General features: G+C 42.7%; 1 pseudogene; it reads right to left on the bottom strand.

Moving 5' to 3' along the window:
• LOC105707944 (V-type proton ATPase subunit B, brain isoform-like) overlaps window positions 1–7,331 on the bottom strand; it is a 39,551-nt pseudogene that overhangs the window by 287 nt on the left and 31,933 nt on the right.

The raw sequence follows: 7,331 nt of genomic DNA, 5'->3' as shown, positions 1-7,331 counted from the left end.
CCGGCCTGCTAGCCACGCCCCTTCCTCAGCCCTCACCTCTGGAATTGTCGCGCCGCCGCTGAGGCCCGCCCCACGGGCGCTCACGCCCGGAGGGAAGGTGGAAAGCGCTTATGCGCAAGCGCAGTCGCGTGTCCCCGCCTATTTGGGGGCGCAACTGCGCAGGTCTGCATGGAACCTGATGGGGTGCGCCTGCGTCTTGAAGTAGGATTTCGCTCATGGAGATTTTAAAACTATTTTTAAAGCCAGCGTTTACCACTTATTGGACGGTTACCGTATACTGGCCACCGTGCTAAGCAAGCATTTACTGCATTGATTCAACATGTATTTATGGGGGCATTTACTATAGATATCGCTGTGTGCTTCGTATATAGCGGTGAACAAGCCAGGCTAGGTCTCTGTTCAACAAACGTTGAAGCCACGCATCCCATTGTATCCACGGCGAAACTGAGGCTCGGGTTGGTCAACTCGCTTGTCCAAGATCACGCAGCTAGGAAATGGCCCTGCATTTCATCTCTATTTTGACTTCACTTTGGGAGTGCCTTTGACAGGGAGAGAGAAATGTGATATTTTTCACAATTTGTCTACCACCTCCCATCTTCCAACTTGCACTGCCATTATCCAGAAGATTTCGTGCAGTTCGGGTGCAGGGCCACGTTTTGACTTTCTTGGGCCCTGGGCACTTTTGCCCTGTGGCTTATACATTACACACACACATATATTTCACACACATTGAAGTTAAATATATGTAGAAATATTTAACTTATATTTTACAACTACATTGATATAAAGATGATATCTCAGTATTATATAACAAAATATTTTCTTTGACCTAAGAGTTTATTTTTTGCTTCTGACTTTAAAAGAACATAAGCCGGGGCTGGTAGTCTGCACCTGTAGTCCTAGCTACTGGGGAGGCTGAGGAGAAAGGATCGCTTGATCCCAGGGAGTTCTGGGCTGTAGTGCACTGTGTCAATAGATGGGATGTCCGCGCTTAAGTTCAGGAGGGAGGGGCCCCCCAGGTTGCCTAAGGAGGGATGCACTGGCCCAGATCGGAAACGGAGCATGTCAAAACTCCTCTGCTGATCGGTAATGGGATCATGCCTGTGAACAGCCACTGCGCTCCAGCCTGGGCAACATAGGGAGACCCTGTCTCTAAAATAAATAAATATTCATTTTCGTTGGCCCCTAAAAGTATTAGAGGCCCTAAGCACTGTGCATACTGTGCCTAATAGATAAGGTGACCCCCCGCCATTAAATCTTCCCCTTAGTATTCAGGACGTTTTATGAACTGGTTCTGCCATGAGCAAGTGAGATTTCACTGGAAAAGTGTTTGACAGTTTGTACAGCTCATATTTTCAGAGAGACCTGTGTTCGAATTCCTGCTCTATAATCTACTAATGGCATACCATTGTGCATCTCACTTGATTTCTCAGATTGTCAGTCTTTTCTGCAATATGAAAATTTAATATCTCTCTCACATGGATCTTTGTGAAAATTAGGTGAGATAGTATATGCAAAATGTCTGGTATATAATAAGAAATGAGAATGATTGTTACATAATAATCTAATATAAGGTGATACTGAAATCCCTTTGCAACCCTAGGTCTAGGCTTCTATTTCCATATTATTTAATAAGTATAGTGTGTTGTCAAACTTCAACATTTTTGAAATTAAGAAATTGGTCTGTGCCAAGTAAAGGAGAAAATTGTGAGCCATTGATCATTAATTGCCAGGTATGAACTTAGACCTGGCTAGTAAGTTTCTTATATTCAACTGTCACCTGAAGGGAGATCTGTATGTATGGTTGATGTTTATTCGACACTATGTACCAGGAACTGTCCTAAGAATCATGTATATTTTCTTATTTAATCCTTACCTCGTCCCCATGAAGTCAATACTATATTTACCCCCTTCTATGAATGAAAAAGCTGAGTGTCATACAGATCTAAAGTCGTTTAGGTGAAAGTTGGCTGGGACTTGAATCTGGCCACATGTAACCTCAGGGCTCTAATAAGCCCTATTCTGTTTCCTCCCTTATTTGCACTTGCAGCACAATAGCCAGCTTAAATGTAGATGCCTAATTGCTGCTTTCCTATGTGAAAGACATTACACTTTGATGCAGCTTTGAACAGAAACACTATTGTGGATGCAGAGTGCCCGTCACATGCTAAGCAATGCAATTAAAGACAGTAGAAATGGTCAATTCTTGTAATAAGTCCCAGAATTTTCAAAGTTAGGAGAGTGTATGTGACCAGTTGCTGCATAATTAAGAGGGACTGTCCATTGGGTGCCAAACATCCACTGGGGTTTCTACTTAACTTTTTAAAAAAAGCTGTTTCTATAAGAAGAGATGTATACGTGGAATATTCACTGCAGCACTGTTTGTAATAGCAAAAGATTGGAGACAAACAAAATGTCTATCACTAGAAAACTGTAATAGTAAATTATAGTACATCTATATTGTGAAATACTGTGCAGCCATCAAAAAGAATGAAGCCCATGTATGTGTCCTGATAAGGAACAATGTCTAAGAAATACTTGGAGGGAGAAAAGCAAGGTGCAGAAAACTAAATAGCGTGCCAACATTTGTCAAACTGTAACAGGAGGGCAAAGAAGACATGTGTGTTTATGTGACTAGACGTTAGGAGGGGTTTATTCCATGGATACATCCTCTTCCTGTTGTCTTGGATCTGTTGCTGAAGCCCAAACCGAAAACAAAAAGTCCACAAGGAGCCAGCATTCTTTGTTGAAAGAACTGCCAGTGGCTGGAGCCAGCTACCTTCTAGTAGGGCATTTGAAGAGCAGTTGTTGAAGAAACCAGCCCTTCCACCAACTTCTACCTCCACTCCACTACTCCCTCACCTATTCCCCATTTCCAGCCCCTCCTCACAGACAGACCATCACCAGTAATCTGTGGAAATAAAGATTGGAGACATGGGAGGGAAGTCAGCCTTTAGGGAAATTGTAATGCCATGGAAGGAGACCCCTTCTTTCTCTCCCCGCATGGGGACTGTATCCTCTTCTAGAACCAGGGGAGAGGGGCTCCAAAAGAATCTAGTAAGGATTGGGTGTGCCTGCAGGAAGATGGGACTGGCAACTCCCTCGTTATCTGTCTGTTGGGGCAGCACTGATCTGCTCTGCCCCATTGCTTCCTACACAAAAGAGAACACAAATGGAAAGAGAGAGAGCACTATAGGGGCTTTTGGATGGCTTTAGACGGAGAGGGGCTGAAGTTGCTTCCCCCCTCCCTTCCTCCCACCTTGGCTTTCTAGCCCCAGATTGGATTCAGCAAAGAAGTGTCCATCAGAGAGGAGTGTGGCATAGCGACATAAGCTAGCAGACTGCTGGAAGATACAGCAAATGCGAGGGGGGTCACCTATTCCTGGGGAGATGCATGGGATTCTTCAGGTGCAGATTCTTTGCCATAGCCACCAACTCTGGCTTCATTTCTGCTTGTATTTTTATAATTTGTTTTGCAAAAGTCAACGTTATTTTATCCTTCATCTCTTCCCAGAGCCCAAACAAGTCATTCTCAGATCTCTCTATTGCATTTATTTAAACCAAATTAATTCATCTCCTTATGAGGAGCTTAATTTTATTTGTTCATTTTCTTCTTATGCTAGTGAATTGTAATTCATAGGCTATCTTGAATTGGAGATTCCCTCCTACCCCTGTGCTTACATTCTTTGTGCAGTGGTTTTGGAGTTGCCACCAAGCCACACTCAGGCTTTAAAATACTGCTGTCCCAGTTCCTGAAGTGGTATTGAAGAGTTAGCAGAACTAAGATAATTTGTACTCTAAATTTTATTACCACATGTGTGTTCTACCTAATAAAAAAACCCAATATATTTTAATGTAGCTGATTAACTTCCAGTGATACATAGTTTAATTAAACAGAAATGGTCAAAAAAGCTAGTTTAACCAAAAAAAGTTGAGATCAGTTGCGGTCATGGTGGTATGGCCATTGACATTAACCAAAAAAGAAATGGCAATTAATATACTTCAAAATGTAGCAGGTGACGAAGAAGTCAAAATCAAGGGCATAAGACTCATTAGTCTCTGGGTATGAAAAAGGATTAGATCAACTCATCACACTAAAAAAGGTGATGCATCAATGTAAGAATAAGTACACTCTATGTTCAATTGTAAAAGAAATCGTATGTCCATTGAAATAGTACCCTTTCACTTCCCCATACACCTTATGCCACCCTGTCCCAAAAAATATCCTCTAGTGTCATAGCTTATGAGGACATGACATTCTAAAGTTAGCCCATAACAAACAAACAAACAAATAAATCATATTTATTTAAGGTAAATAAATCATATTCATATAAGGTAAAAAGCATGCTTGAAATTTTCTCAGGAAAAGCACCACACTGTAGACTCATTTATTGTCATTGAACCATTCCTTGGGCTGATGACCAGAAGTGGGCAGTTTCAATTTAAGAGGCCATGCTACATGAAAAAAATATGCATCTTTGAACTTTGTTTTGAGACTGGGTCTGGCTCTGTTGCCCAGGCTGGAGTGCAGTGATCTTGACTCACTGCAACCTTCACCTCCCAGGCTCAGGCCACCCTCCCACCTCAGCCTGGGACTACAGGCACATGCCACCATGCTCGGTAAACTTCTTTCAACTTTAGAGCACACCGTAAGATCCACATGGAACTGAGACCTACTGAGAATACAGATTTAACTCTTTCATTGCATGCTCACGCCAAGGCATACACTTATTCAGAAAAAGGGAAGGGAGATTGGTATCTAGATTATTTCTTTGTGACTTTTTCTGACCTTGTACATTTAGTTGAAAGAATGCTAGTTAAAAGCATGCGTGATGTAACACAACTGAATTAAACTGATGATGAAGGTGCTGTTAAGAACTGAGATCTTACTCTACTTGCAAGCTAACGAGCCAGCCTGCCAGTTTCATGGATACAGGCAGAAGTTGTGAGACTTCTGAGTCAAAGACAGAGGACTATATTATTCACAGCACAGCAAGCAGCATGAGCATCACATATTTGCAGTAGTTCTCTTTGTGCCAAAGACCTGCAGGTGGTGATAGGAAGGGGTACCAGCGCATACAGTGGATTGTGTTACAGAAGAACCCTGTGCTTAAGGAAATCACATCTTTTATAATGGGAAGTAATTATATCTATTTTTGCTGTAGAAGGAAACACTATCTCTAACCTCCAAGACTGCCCTATAAACATCCTTGGAAAGACAGTTTAGGACAAAGGGCAGTTGTGCCTATGCTCACAAGATGTGCAGAAACATGGGACCCATGGAGGGTAGTCTCCCAACAGGGGCAGGATTTTGTTGTGTTGTAGAATATAGTATTGTATTTGGTGGAGGGAGTTAATGAGTGAATGGTATGCTATGGAGGAGAGTATATGGTTTTGAGACTCAAACTGACCTCAGTTCCATTTCCAGCAGAACTTTTTATTAGCTGTGTGACCTTAGACAAAGCACTTAACTTCTTTTTTTTTGAGACGGGTCTCACTTTGTCATGTAGACTAGAGTTCAATGGCACGATATCAGCTCACTGCAGCCTCCACCTCCTGGGCTCAAGCAATACTCCCACCTCAGTCCTCACCCCCTAATAGCTGAGACTACAGGTGCATGCCACCACACTCGGCTAATTTTGTTGTTGTTGTTGTTGTAGAGACAGGGTTTCTTGATGTTGCCAGGTCTTGAACTCTTGAGCTCAAGAGTTTTGCCCACCTTGGCCTCCCAAAGTGCTAGGATGACAGGTGTGAGCCACTGCACCTGGCCCAAATCACTTAACTTCTCTGAGCCTCCAGTATAAAATGAGATAATAGATTTTCCCCTTGCCCATACACACATGGAATTGTTGTTTAGATCAACTGGGAAAGTGTAACTGAAAGTATGTGACACAATATCTAGAATCAAGCATCAACAAATGCCTGGTCCTTCTTTCCTACCTTTATTCACTAATGCCCTCATCCATGTGAATCAGGCACACACTTAGGCTCCTGGCAGAGCCCTGAACCCCTTCCCCAGTTGGAAGTCCCTTCTTGAGTACCTACTTAGAATACATGGTTCACATGCTGCAACCAAGAGACTAAAAAAATGACCATGGCTTTTGCACAATAGAAATTTATTCCTCCCTCACATAGAAGTCTGGGTAAGTAGTACAGAGGTAACATAGCAGCTTGAAGGCAGCAAGATGTAAGTTCCTCCTTGTTTATTGCACTGCCATCCTCAAATCATGCTTCTATATCATGGTTCAAATACTTCAGCTAACACCAGGAAGGAGAGAAAAAGAAGTATATAGCACATGCCTTCGTGTTAAGTGTATGACCCAGAAGTTGTACCTATTGCTTTTGCTGACATCCCATTGGTGGATCACACAGTCACACCTAGCTGCAAGGGATGCAGAGAAATTTAGTCTTTGTCCTGGGGAGGATTATTAATAATGAGGGAAGAAAAGAATGGATACTGAGAAACAACCAGCTATTTCTGCTATACCACCTTTCATTGCCTAAAAGAGGGACAGATGCAGGTCCAGGGAGGCTGGAGTTAAACCCTGAGGCCACCAAGGTGAGGACGAGGACCATCAGTGGACCGTGAAAACTTTCCCACCAATGTAATTCCCTTAGGATGCCCATTTGGGGCTCTAGGCGGGGCTCTGAATAAATAGCATTCCTTTGCTTTGTCTGAGTTCTGAACAAGTTCAGAAACCAAACAAAAAGATGTGGAGGGAGGCCGGAATATTTTCTTAATTACTGATATCGCTAGGTTGGAGAAGAAGCCTCTAGGGCTGTTAGCTGAAGGGCGCCACTAATAGTGAACCTAAGCAGTGGGCTGCAGCAGATTGGCAAAGTAGTCTAGGTTTACAGGAAGAAATACGTAATCTACATTGAACGGGTGCAGCAGGAAAAGGCTAATGGCACAACTGTCCACGTACAGCAAGGTGGTTATCACTAGGCTAAAACTGGACAAAGGCCTCAAAAAGATCCTTGAATGGAAAGCCAAATCTTGCCAAGTAGGAAAGGAAAAGGGCAAATATAAGGAAGAAACAATTGAGAAGATGCAGGAATAAAGTAATCTTATATACAAGCTTTGATTAAAACTTGAAACAAGGAAAAAAAAAAAGAAGTGGGCTGCAAAGACTAGGGGAGGCCTCCTGCTGAAGCGGGCAGGGCCAAGGAGCACTTCTGTCAAAAGAAATGCTAAGTTGGGAATGACCAGGCATTTTCAAATTTACAGTCCTTCATCTTTCCAAGAATGGATAAAGCATGAAGAGGAACCAGGAATGTGCTCAGAAAAAAATCCTTCCTCACTGAAACCAGAACTAGCGAAAGGAGGTTCC

This window comes from Aotus nancymaae, unplaced genomic scaffold (genome assembly GCF_030222135.1).
Source record: "Aotus nancymaae isolate 86718 unplaced genomic scaffold, 86718_ANA_hifiasm-v0.15.2.pri h1tg000003l, whole genome shotgun sequence".
Lineage (NCBI taxonomy): Eukaryota > Metazoa > Chordata > Mammalia > Primates > Aotidae > Aotus > Aotus nancymaae.
The sequence above is the reverse complement of the archived record's forward strand: the minus strand, read 5'-3'. Positions and strand labels throughout refer to the sequence as shown.